Here is a 13,303-nt window from a genome sequence, read left to right as displayed (position 1 = left end):
TTGGTAAACATCAATTTTTCTATTGTGTATTTTCTGTACAAAATTTAACATTTTTGTATATTAGAAATATTGGCATTTTGTCTGCTAGATATTAATGACTTTTTTCAACCTAAGTATGTTTTTTATTTTTCTAAAGCCAAATGTAAAAATATTTTGCTTTGTGAGATTTTGTCTAGATATCATGTCTTCTCCCCTTTAAAATGAGTGCTTAGTGACATATCTTTGCAGATATTCAGGTAGGCCATCAACTGGCAGGAAGAGTGCACCTGTACTCCCCTCTTCCTAATTGAGTTCTCCAGTTTGGTGAACGAGAGGCAGCTGAGCAAATGTTTCATCCCTCAATGTAGCTTTCTTTGGCTACACCTCAATATGCCAGTGGCAGGGGCTTGTGGCCCAGCAACACTATCCTGTCCATGCTGTGGCTTCCCTGTGCTACACCACAACCCTTTATACTTGGAATTTACATCCCAATGCCAAAAGGCTTATGCAAACAGTTGCTGAACTTAAAATCCCACTTTTATCAAGATCTGGCTCTCCTGAACCAAATTCAGTCTGCCCATATCGTCACCCCTTTTACTCCTCTTTTGCAGACTTCGAGCTATTATCATACTTTACTTGTCCAAAAACTTTTGGAGTCATTTTGCAAATATTCCCTCATCTCACTCCCTGAGCTCAATGCCAGTAGAATCTTCAGTGGGGTTGCATTAAATATGCAATTTAAAAAGCACTGATGCCTGAATCCACAGCATATTCCTATACATTCTTGCAAGAATTTTTTCATAGCCCTCATATGTCTTTTTCATATTATCCCACACATACTAAACGTTTCATCTTTGTTATTGATTATTCTTATACTTATTATTCTTATAACAAGTAAGTTTCATCTTTATTTGTTATTGTTGATTATTCATGTTTTCCTACTGTATAACCAGTTAGTATATGTAAACACCATTGATTTTAATATTTTATAGTCAGCCATTTAACTTAATTTTATTGGCATTGTTTTCCAGGTGATTGTTTGCAAATAATAGTCAGATAGCTATAGTCATTTTCTGTAGTGGCATTTAGGGGTAGCCAGATGAAATAGAGGATCAAAAATTATTTGCTCAGGTAAACTGGTAAGTTTTTAGTATGAGTTTTTCCTATGCAATGCTTTAGAGTACTATTACTAAAAAATTGTTGTTCATCTGAAACTCGAGTTTAACTAAGTGTCTCGTATTTTTATTTGGTAAATCTGGCCAAGTTTGGTTGTGGTGCTAGCACTACAAGAATTGTGCCAAATAATGATGATGATGGCATTGCCGTACTATTTCTGTTTTACTAGAAATGACTCTACAGCGTTTCTCTGTCAATTATGTTAATAGCTGCTAATTTTAGTTATTATAAATTCAACAGGACCAGAGACCACTCACAAGTTTGTAAGCACAGTCCTAGCACCATGCCCGATACACAATGTATGTTTAAAAGATATTGACTGAATAAGTAATAAATATGCTTTACTAGGTTAGCAAAGTTTAAGAAAGAAATTGTATAACTGCCTGGGCATGGTGGCTCACGCCTGTAATCCCAGCACTTTGGGAAGCTGAGGTGGGCGGATCACAAGGTCAGGAGTTGGATACCAGTCTGGCCAATATGGCGAAACCCTGTCTCTACTAAAAATACAAAAATTAGCTGGGCGTGGTGGTGGGCACCTGTAATCCCAGCTACTCAGGGGGCTGGGGCAGCAGAATCGCTTGAACCCGGGAGGTGGAGACTGCAGTAAGCTGAGATGGCACCACTGCACTCCAGCCTGGGCGACAGAGCAAGACTCCATCTAAAAAAAAAGAAAAGAAAAGAAAAGGTATAGCTTACATTGTATTGTTTTGTGAAACTATATAGGAATGTGTAACTCAAGTGGCAAGTAAGATAAGAATGCATAATCAGACATGAAATAACCGTATAAGAAGTTAATAGCAACTAAGAGTTTAGGTTCAGAGCCATACTGCCTAGGTTCGCATTTTACCTCAATTTTACTGACTGCCTGATCACGGGCAATATCGAGTCCCAGTTTGCAAATCTGTGAAACGAAAAGAACGACAGTATCTACCTCATAGGGTTATTATAAGAATTGGGAAAATTCATGGTAAATAATCAGCACAGTATCTGGCACGGAGCACTTTCATAAGTGATATCTATTAGAAATTATAACTACTTTGGGAGACCGAGATGGGCGGATCACGAGGTCAGGAGATCGAGACCATCCTGGCTAACACGGTGAAACCCCGTCTCTACTAAAAAATACAAAAAAAAAAAAACTAACCCGGCGAGGTGGCGGGCGCCTGTAGTCCCAGCTACTCGGGAGGCTGAGGCAGGAGAATGGCGTAAACCTGGGAGGCGGAGTTTGCAGTGAGCTGAGATCCGGCCACTGCACTCCAGCCCTGGCGACAGAGCAAGACTCCATCTCAAAAACAAAACAAAACAAAACAAAACAAAAAAAAGAGAAATTATAACTACTATTTATTGAACATTCTGCAGGACTAAGTACTGTTCTATGTATTTTACTTATACTATCTCATTCAAAATAATATCACTCTGCACTTGTTTGCCCTGTTTCAGAGAATGAAACTAAGAAAATAACTGAACTTTTTCAGAAGTCTGTAAATTGATAATAATACAAGACTCTCAAAAGATAAGCCAGTGATTCCTAAATTGTAACGCTGGGACCAGCGGCCTCAGTATTACCAGACATTGATTTTCTGTTGCTGCTGTAACAAATGACCACAAATTAAATGACTTAACATAACACAAATTTGTTATCTCACAGTTTTTGTAGATCAGAAGTCTGAATCCAGCTTGGTTTTCTGCTTAGCGTTTTTACAAGGCCGAAATCAAGGTTTCAGCAGAGCTGCACTGCTTTCCAGAAGTTCTGAGGATGAACCCACTTTCGTGCACATTCAGGGTATCAGAAGCCAGTTCCATATAGGACTAAGGTCCCTGTTTCCTTGAGCCATTGGGGGTCATTCTGTTTCTACAGGCCAACCACATTCCTTGGCTCACAGCTCCTTCCTCCGTCTTCAAAGCTAGCAAGGACAGAGTGAATGTTTTTCATGCCCTAAATAGCTCCGACCTCTTCTTCAGCCTCACCGCTCCTGTTTGCCTCACCTGCTTTTAAGGGCTCATTAGATTACATTGGCAGTCTGGGCTAATCTCCCTATTTTATGGTCAGTTCATTAGTAACCTTGATTCCATCTGCAAAGTCCCTCCACAGCAGCATCTAGATTGGTGTTTAAATAATCAGGGGATGGATTCCTTGGTGAGGCATCTTTAGAATTGTTCCTTTCACACCTGAGAACTTTTGGAAATTCAAATTCTCTTGCCCCATCCCAGACATACTAAATCAGGAATTCCGGAGGAAGGCCCAACAATCTGTGTTTTAATGTAATTCAGCTGATTCTGATTCGTGCACACCACAGTTGGAGAACCATTGAAATAGTGGAAGGGTTGGGGCATGCCATCTGATTTCAAAACCTAAAGCTAAGCCAAGGATATCTGGTCTTAATTTTAAAGTAGATCTCTGAGAGAAACTCACTTTAATAAATTATTTTATAATACATGACTATATTAATTACATTATAGCAACCATTACTGATTTGTTTTCTTCGGTGGTGATATATTTCAGTTTAATTTTTTACTGATGCCAATGAAAATTTTGCTTCCTCAAAGAAAAAAGGTGTTTTATATACCTCTTCTTGAAAAAGAGGCTAATTTAAGGGGAAAGTTTTACAATCATGGAGGATAACATGTAATTAAGAGCATATGAGAAAATCCATAAAACAGCCTAGACACTCCTTCAACGCTGGTTAGTTAGAGATAGCTGAGCAGGATTTTCCAGGTGCCACTCATCTCTTATCATTCACTTCCCTCAGTAGCTTGCTTCTCATTTTTTGACTTTCAACACTTACATGAGAGGAGACTGACACAGAAGAAAGGGACTACAAGGGACAAAGGAGAACAGAAGACAAAAGCTGGCTCTAGAAAACAAGTCTTCAGAGTTAGTTGCTACACTGGCCAGCTTGTGTACACATAGTTTGCAAATGCAGGCTAGCGAGGAACAATTTCCTGACTAAATTATTTTAAACACAACTTTTAATCCTATATAACTATACTAAATGCTTCAGAGACGTTTTAAAATGAAAGAAGAATAAAGTGGCATGAGACCTCTTTGCAAATGAAATGGCAAAAGATTGACATAGCTGGTCTAGCCCGTAATGTCATATACCTACCCAAGTTGTAATGAACCATCTTCAAATACATTGCCTATTGTTTTTAAAATTGGGGGATGTGCAATTACAGCTACATAGTAAACCTGACATATGAATCTGATAATTTTTTTAAGTTCATTTTATATACCTTGAAAAATCTATCAAAACTTCAGAGGGCTGTGGGCATATGATTGATTATTTTATTATATCTCCCTCCTTGGGATCCAGATCCTAGATCAAGCTCAAAAGCCATCACAATGCTAGCCTTCTAAGTCCACAAATTTAATTGAACTAACCTATGTTTTGTTAGTTTCTAAACATTTTCTTAGAAGGGTTAGACTATGAAAACTGTTTAAAAATATGATAAAGGAGAGGGCTCCCTGCAATGTGTTTTAAAATATATCTCCACTTAAGCAACCTCACTACTAAACTTGTCACTTAAGGGGGAGGTTAGTTTAGAATAGAATAATACAAAATGGTCTTTCTTGCTAACCTTTTCTTCTCCCTTGTGTATTTCTGAGCAGAAACTGTTACAATTCTATTTCAAGCTTCAAAAAAAAAAAAGAAATGTTTTTTAAAGGCTCACCCTCAGCCCCTTGGCATTAGACCTGGTTTATCACTTTCCCCTGCAGACATTTACACAAGAGTATTAATGTGGCATGTCAGTAAATTGAGACTCTCAGAGTTAAGGGTTAATCAAAATAATTTAGGTGATAGCAGTTAACTCTCTGGAGAATCTGAGACCTGAGTCCTCATCAGAAGCTGGCTGCACATGAGATGGAAAAACATGTAAAAGCCAGGGCTCTTTCAGTAGAAATCTCCAGGTCTCAGCTGGCACACAGGCTCAATTATCGGCTTTTAGCTTGGTGAAAAGTCAAGCCCCCCCAGGACCCTGCTGCTCCAGGCATTTTATTGGCTCATTAAATATAGGATTTTGTTTTTCAGCCCCAGCCAAACGTGATATGCTATCCAAACAGAAAGTATGATGAGAGCTGGAATAGCTAACACATGCGCTTCCTTTACCCCCTCTCTACGCTTCTCTCATCCCACCCCACCCGCTATGCACTTTATTACAAGCACAAAATTCCTACTGAAAGAAACAGTGAGAGGCTTCACTGCACGGACTGTTCGTAAGAACTCCGACCTCAGTCAGGTACTCGGAAAGTATGTTCTCAGCATGTGTGTTAGATTAATTCAACTAGAAATGTTTTTGCCCCAAAGGGCTCAGAAAATAGAAGATGACAATGAAGAAACGAGACCCAGAAGACTTTAATACTAGATAAATATCAGTTAAGCATGCTAAAATGTTCCAAAGTCAGAAGCCATCAATGAACATGAGAAATCTTTGGAAAACTGCTTGATAAATCAGGAAAAGTGGAGAAGAGTTTTTGCTTCCATTACTCATTGAAATGAAGACTAACTTATCCCCTAGATTGAAATATTCAAATTATTTTGTAAAAAATAATTTGTAAAAAATATGTAAAAAATATTCAAATTATTTTGGAATAGGGACCTGTTCTATGCATGCATAGGAACTGACTTTTGATGGTTAAAATAAGTTCAATACAGTGGAAGTAGAGAAGACAATTTCTGGATACAATCCAGCAGACCCCAGAGCTTCCTGCTACTCTGAACAGACAGACACATTACTTTTTTCTCTTTTAGAAGTAAGCCGTTTACAAGAACTGCAGAAATATATCTTGAAACAATCTGCCACGCCATTTGCCACACACATAATCCTCCTAGATTAATTTAAAAAATAATAATGAGTGTTGATATAAACAGTGTGAGTGACATGGTGGTAAAATAAAATGCATTCGTGTGTGGCTGCTGACATCCTAAAGTAATAAAACTCCTAATAGATAAAACCCTAAGAGCACCCAGAGAATATGTGTTATAAACCAAAACTATGTTTATACCTTTTGACTGAGGAATACCAGCCTGAGGATTTATCCTTAGATAAATAAATGAAGAGAAGAAAAAGTCACACACTTAATTTATGTAAAAAAAAATTATTGGGCTCTATATTGGCCCTGTGTGAAATACTTATTTAGCAAAGAGACAAATAAGAAATTGTCTTCAATTACACACTACCTAGTGGGAGAAAATGGGGGCATAAATAATCACAATGTGATGTAATAAGCACATCATCTGAGATATATGCTAGGTTCAGCAGTAACACAGGAGGTGGGAGAAGAACTAAAGGGACATTTATTCAATGTATATTGTAGAGCACCTCCTAAGGGCTGTGCTAGGCTCTGAAAATAAGAAGCAAGGCAGATTGCCCCTGTGCTCATGATGCCCATGGTGGTCTAGTGACTCCAGATGAAAAGGGCAGCACATGCCCATAAGAGATGAAATAGCCTAGTATATGTGAGGAACTGGATGTAACAAGGTATATCTGGAGCATAGAGTTAAGGGTTAAGGTTAGAAGGAGTGAAGAGAGAAGCAAAGCCAAACTGTGGGGAACTGGAATGCACAAAAAGCTGTTTAGACCTTACCCTGTATTTGATGTAGCTTCACTGAAGGATTTGTAGAGGAATGACAAAGTCAGATCTGCATTTTGAAAGGTGATTCTGTTACCAGCATAACATGAGTTGGGTTAGGGTGGCTGTGAGCAGTGAGATTAGTGTCAGGGAGACCAAATGAGAGTCTACTGGTCTAGTCCAGATGAGAAGTCAAAAAAGCTTGAACTAGGTGAGTGCCAGAGAGTACAGAGAAAAGAGAAGCAATTCAAACAATCTGGTTAAGCTGGCCTTTGACCTTCACAAGAGATCTGTCCTTGCAAACCCCCAGTCTGATGACTATGGCAGTGTTTATAGAAGGGCCTGGCTTTCTCTCAAACAACTTTCCATTACCACTTACAGATTCCTTTCCTGTGCCTGTCTTGATACCATCAGTTAAATGACTATTAATTTTTCATTATATCTTTCTCTTTCACTTGAGCAGTTTTTGCACTCAAACTGGAATGGCCATTGAAGTGCTTTCGCAATGATGAAGTTGGTTATGATGCTCATCTGAACCACTGCCAAATATGACATTTCACTTCAATTTATCCAAATGACTGTCTTAGACTGTGTTCTCTTTCTTTTTACCTTTGCCATTAGCAATGGGTAATAAGTTCTTTATAGAATTGTGTTCCATAAGAAATAAAGTTTTGTTTTTGTCACTGTATATGCTAGAACAAGTAAGGAATCACAGAGCTGAATATGGAGGCAGGATGGGTTTCTGTGACAGCTAGAAGCAGTGACTCCCTTCTGTACCTTAGCTATACATCATCCTACATTAAATATTGCCTCAGGATGTAATGAAATAATGCTTGTAAGGTAGTTAATATTGTATCTAGTATACCAGAAGCGTTCAAAAAATGTTAGTAATACAGTGAAATTGAATGCAAGTATCAAATTAGTTTTTTTAATTTAATGGATATGAACTCTCTACCTCAGGCCAAAAAATTTTACATACGATTTCAGAATACATACAAATGTATGAAAATAAGTGCTATGCAGGTATTACCGCATATGCTAAAAACTAACACACATATGTGCACACACACACACACATATACATGCTAGTACATGAGAAAACCAAAGACCATTAAGTTAAAAAACAGAAAAGTGAAAACACACAAATTGCATTATTTATTTGTGTAAAAATTTTTATAAATCTACGGCTAGACAGGAGGAATAAGTTCTAGTGTTCTATACCACCGTATGATGACTATGGCTAACAATACTGTTACATAGGTTCAAATAGCTAGAAAAAGGATATTGAATGTTCTCAACACAAAGAAAGGGTAAATGTTTGAAATGATGAATATGCTAATTACTTTTATCTGATCACTTTACATTATATGTATCACATCACTATGTACCCCATAAATATATGCAATTAGTATGTGTCAATTAAAAAGATTTTCTCTTAGGAAAATAACAAATTTTTACAACTTTTAGAATATCTCTTTGCATTTTCAGAATAAAGTAATGAATAATTTCACAATTATTCTGGGAAAAATATTCATGTGCTATTTTCAGGATAACATGATTTATGTCATCTGACATTTTGGGGGTCTTTCGCTGGCAATGAAAGTTCACATGCAGAGAGTAGCTAAGCATGCTGCAAAGTGGTTTCTCAGTTGCTATTGAGGTGTTTTAAGGTTCATTCCCTGTAAACACACGAATTTCTAGAGTGTTGCTTTTTCAGACCTCTCAAGAGTTTACATGTCTGTAAAATGTCATTTAATGTCACTGGGATTCATGCAAATTGAAGCGTTTGCCTCTGGTATAAAAATAAAGGTTATCACCTACAATGCAAAATGTGAATGTGTCATCTCTGAGGTGCTGGTTCACCAGACCCAAAGCATCAGAGCAGTGTTCCCAATATTAAAGAAAAAGAGACAGATTTGCAACTTTCCCCAGTAAGACAAAGATAGTCTGGGGGCAAGAATTCCTTGAGATACATTTAGTGTAAGTGAGAGTTGTAAGGCTAGGGCCTTGCGATTGAAAATATGGTCTTCTAACCATCAGAGCATCAGCAGTATCATTGACACCTGTCAGAAATACAGAATCTCAGGCCCTACTCCAGGCCAAGTGAATCAGAATCTGCATTTTAACAAGATTGCCAGTGATTTGGAAGCACATTAAGGTTTGAGGAGATCTGAGCTTAAGTCAGTGGCTGGTTTGGGCACTATCATTAACATTGTTTCTCATTAAACAACTTCATATTTTTATTTTTCTATAAATTGTTTTATTATTTACATTACTAAGCACTATATGGCTATTTTATTTTAACTACTTGAATATATACATCAAAATGCTGTGTTTTTCTATGGAAAACTAATGTGTATATTTTTTAAATGACCCACTTTTAGGAAACTAACCATGACTTAAATTGAGTCAGAAAAAAAATCACTATAATAGGTGGACTTTAAAGGTAGCCCAGGAATACTGCAAATTACCAAGTCAAGGATTTACTAGGAGGTAGAACTGGCATGTCCTAATGAAACTGCAGGCCGGATGCAGTGGCTCACGCCCATTTTCTAAAATTTCATTACTTAAAGAGGACATTTAAAATCTAAAAACTGACAGCCCAATTTAAGCAGGAATGAAACTGCCTATCTTGTGTTTTAGCTAAGCTTGTCCATTGGGAGACTGCCTGCTTCTTTCTGCCTGGGAGACATACTTTCTCATAGCCAGAGCAGAGGTGCTTTGGCTGGGCGTGGTGGCTGATGCCTGTAATCCCAACAGTTTGGAAGGCTGAGGAGGGTGGATCATTTGAAGTCAGGAGTTCAGGATCAGCCTGGCCAACATGGTGAAACCCAGTCTCAACTAAAAATACAAAAATTAGCTGGGTATGGGGGCACACACTTGTAATCCCAACTACTGGGAAGGCTGAGGCAGGAGGATTGCTTGAACCCAGGAGGTGGAGGTTGCAGTCAGACAAGATCATGCCACTGCACTCCAGCCTGGGCAACAGAGAAAGACTCCATCTCAAAAAAAAAAAGAAAAGTAAATAAAATTTGAATGTTAAAACAATGAGCTTTCTTTTGTGCCCTGTCTTGCCTCTGATGGGGATGCAAGCGTTCTCCAGGTTGGAGGACCTGATCACAGCAACATCAGCTGCTGGAACACCTCCTTCTCAGAGTGACCACTTTGGACAAGAAAATAATTTTTCATAGGTATGACATGATTAATGTTTCTATGAGCTTCCTTATCTGATGACAGGTGCAGCAAAATATGGTTTCAAAGATTAAGCCAATGAGATTTTATGCCCTTTGTCCATCAGCCCTGTTATTTCACAGATTATTTTAGAGCTATGTATCAGGTAGACACTATTCTAGATGCTTCACATACATTATCTCATTTGATCCTCATATTGTTCCTAACAAGTCAAGTTTCAGTTATAGAGATGCGTATCACTTTTTCTTTATTCCCACCTTATCATCACATTCCAGGAAGGGGTAGACCTTCATACGACAAGACCCTGATCCCCAGGTCACAGTTGACTAGACCAGAGGTCGACACCTAATATCAAGTAAACTATGCTAATCAAATTCATATTTGTAGGAATTTGCAGCTGGATATATAAAATATTAAAACCAATAAATGCTGTAATACAGAGGCTATATTTGATCCATTTGTAAGTCTTTAGAGAGAATAAAAAACGATCTACAGACAAAAGACCATTTGGCTCTAAGACAAACTCACTCAGTACTCACTGATGCCTATGTTTCAATTCCTAGATTGACTTGTTTCTGAGGCCTACCACATTTCATGTCCTTGGGGGTTCATAAGGCACCCTGTATCTTTACAATTATTTCTCCTTTCTTCTTAAATACCTTGAATAGATAAGGTCATCTACTGAACACATTCAATATAACCCAATGGTCTCTAAGAGAGTATTCTTATCCTCATTTTATAGATGAGGAAACATACTAAGAGAGTTTAAGCAAATTACCCAAGATCATGCAGATAGGAAAAAGTGGAATTCAAGTCCAAGTCTACATGACTCCAAAGTTTATGCATTTCACCACTAGATTAATTTAGATCCAAAAATTGTAATATACCTTGCTGTCTGTTAAAGCTGTCTAAATCTAAGCTAGAGGCTTTGATTTACAGAAGTTATTGCCATGTCTCCTTAGAGTTTAATACTCAAAACAACTGCTCATTGTAAACAGACAGACATAGAGTATCCATATTTTCATCTACATCATTAAGTTTAGGGAAGTGAAACTTCCTGCTTTCTAGCTAAGTTGGCCTTCTTTCAAGGACTCCAGTTCTAATTGCTTTTGCAGAACATGTATATTTCTACTATGTTAGACTCATCTGCTCCCAAGGAAAAATTTGATTTTTTTCTGGTCAATTTGCTTATGCACAATTTGTCATCACTAGACCATTCCTATTGTTTATCTTTATGGATGGTTTCCCAGATGAAATTGACATATATTTTTTTCTCTTTCTAACTAGCCATGAGGCTAGAGTTACTTGTGTAACTCTTCAACAGCTCAGCTCTGGAGTTTAGTTATTAGCCTTCCTTTATGGAGAAAAAAAAACCCACTTAAGCAATCCTATTACCATTTCTGAGCTGTTTTGGTTTTTGTCCTGGGAGATGGGGCCTCACCACTCTATCATCCTACATAACTGCTTAGCTTACAAGAATCTGGACTTGGGCCACTCTGATTCAATGATTATGATAATGGTTTAGGTTAAGACATTTTTTTTTTTTTGTAGTTCAAGCAAAAAAACATCACTTGCTATAAATCCACCAATTTTGGTTACTTTAAATTTGTTATACCCATAACATTATAACATCAACAAGAATTGGTAAAAATCATCCAGATGTCCACCACTCCAAGAAATCACCTTCATTAGTTTTCCTGTATTATTTTGTGTTCTGTTTGTAGACGTGTATACCTATTACCTAGTTTTAATCATAACAGATGGTACTTTTAGTTAGCGTTCCTTCATATAATTTGTCAGGAATCACTTTTTTGAACTGCTAATTCTTTTGAATTATTGTTTGCGTAGCCACATTCAACCATGTCAGATGTTAAACTTTTAGTGTTTCCAGTTACTTCTTTAAACAATGCTAAATCTGGTAACCTAGCCTTTGAGGTGACAAACTCATGCTTATACCCCCTCACCATGAGTGTTGACAACCATTGGCCACATGTAAGCAAAAACTAAACTGGCAGCAGGAGAACTCATCCCAGGATGTTGCCAGTTTTTCATTTGCCTGGCAGGGGATCAGTATGCACCCATCTCTTCCTTGGCAGTAATCTAGGCAGATTTGGAAGGTTTTCATCATACTTAACTTGGGGTTCAAAAGCAACAACAACAAAAAAGCAGCTAGGGATCACTGCAATAACACATTTCATACTGAGGGCAACACGGGTCAGTAGGTGACATGCAGTACCAATTGAAACTAATGTTTTCCATTAGCACTCAAAGTTGTATGCCTCTGTCTTCTCTCCAAATAGGTCCCAAATATGTTACAGAAAAATCTAGGATGGTATTTTCTCCCTTTGACCACAGCTGTGACTCAGAGAGACTTGAGGTCTTTCTGGTACTATTAGTGATCATTTCTGAATTTTTCTCCTCTGGACCCTCAGTCACTGCTTCTAGAACTGTATGCCTCTTTTGGCTACTGTAAAAGGCACAGTGATTTAAGCCTGGAGAAATGTAAATCTGGGCAACCAACAACCTCCCGTCTATCCTTCAAACACATATACACACACTTTTTACACATATCGGTTCATTTTCTTATCAAACACAAATACATGGAACAACACAGTAACAAGAAAAGCAAAGAGACCAGGGGTAGATAAGAGGTAATCTACATTTCCTAAGGTGTTTATACTGACCATCCCTCAGCCTTAGCTGTACAGGGGGATTCTCTCTTAAGTCAGGTTGCAGTGTTTAAAAAGCTATGCAATTTGCTACTGTGTTACTCAGTTTCCAAAAGCCACAATCTATTCAGTTCACCTGTTCTGAATCTTTCTTGATTCTCAGAGAAGGCTGTCTCTGATGAGCTCCATCCTTCTGGATCACACTTCCTTCTGATATGGGGTCCCTCTCTTCTGTGAAGGTCTCTATTCTAGTCTTCGTGAAGCAGCCTGACGTACCCTTCTTTCTCTGCGTTTTTCAAATGGCCACAGTGATGTCACTCTCAGCTGTTTCTAAGCTGGTTGCTAACTTCAAGACTAAGGGAATGACTCAGCTGGAATCAGTAACCTTGTCTTTAAAAGGTCAGACTATTTTGAACCACCACCACCATAGACTTAATGCAGTACACCATTTACCAGACAGGTACACATTAAATACAGGTATACTAAACATGTGTTTGGAGTAAAAGAGACTTATAAAAGATGGAACATTGCCAAGATTCAAAAAAGTTTTAACTTTGAAATTTCATTAAAGTTAGTCTGTTGAAGGTGCTGGAGAGGATGTGGAGAAATAGGAACACTTTTATACTGTTGGTGGGATTGTAAACTAGTTCAACCATTATGGAAAACAGTATGGCGATTCCTCAAGGATCTAGAACTAGAAGTACCATATGACCCA

The 13,303-nt window shown here is 37.9% G+C and overlaps 1 long non-coding RNA gene across 1 annotated transcript in view; it reads right to left on the bottom strand.

Annotated features, from left to right (window-relative positions):
• LOC105529232 overlaps positions 1 to 12,821 on the bottom strand; it is a 172,610-nt gene extending 159,789 nt beyond the window's left edge. Inside the window, exon 1 of the long non-coding RNA XR_001004478.1 lies at positions 12,615 to 12,821. This is a non-coding gene — a long non-coding RNA (uncharacterized LOC105529232). The remainder of the gene's footprint in view (positions 1 to 12,614) is intronic.
• Positions 12,822 to 13,303: the final 482 nt, after the last annotated feature.

This window comes from Mandrillus leucophaeus, unplaced genomic scaffold, assembly GCF_000951045.1.
Source record: "Mandrillus leucophaeus isolate KB7577 unplaced genomic scaffold, Mleu.le_1.0 Scaffold756, whole genome shotgun sequence".
Taxonomy (NCBI): Eukaryota; Metazoa; Chordata; class Mammalia; order Primates; family Cercopithecidae; genus Mandrillus; species Mandrillus leucophaeus.
Note: the sequence above shows the minus strand (reverse complement) of the source record. Positions and strands in the feature narration are given on the sequence as shown.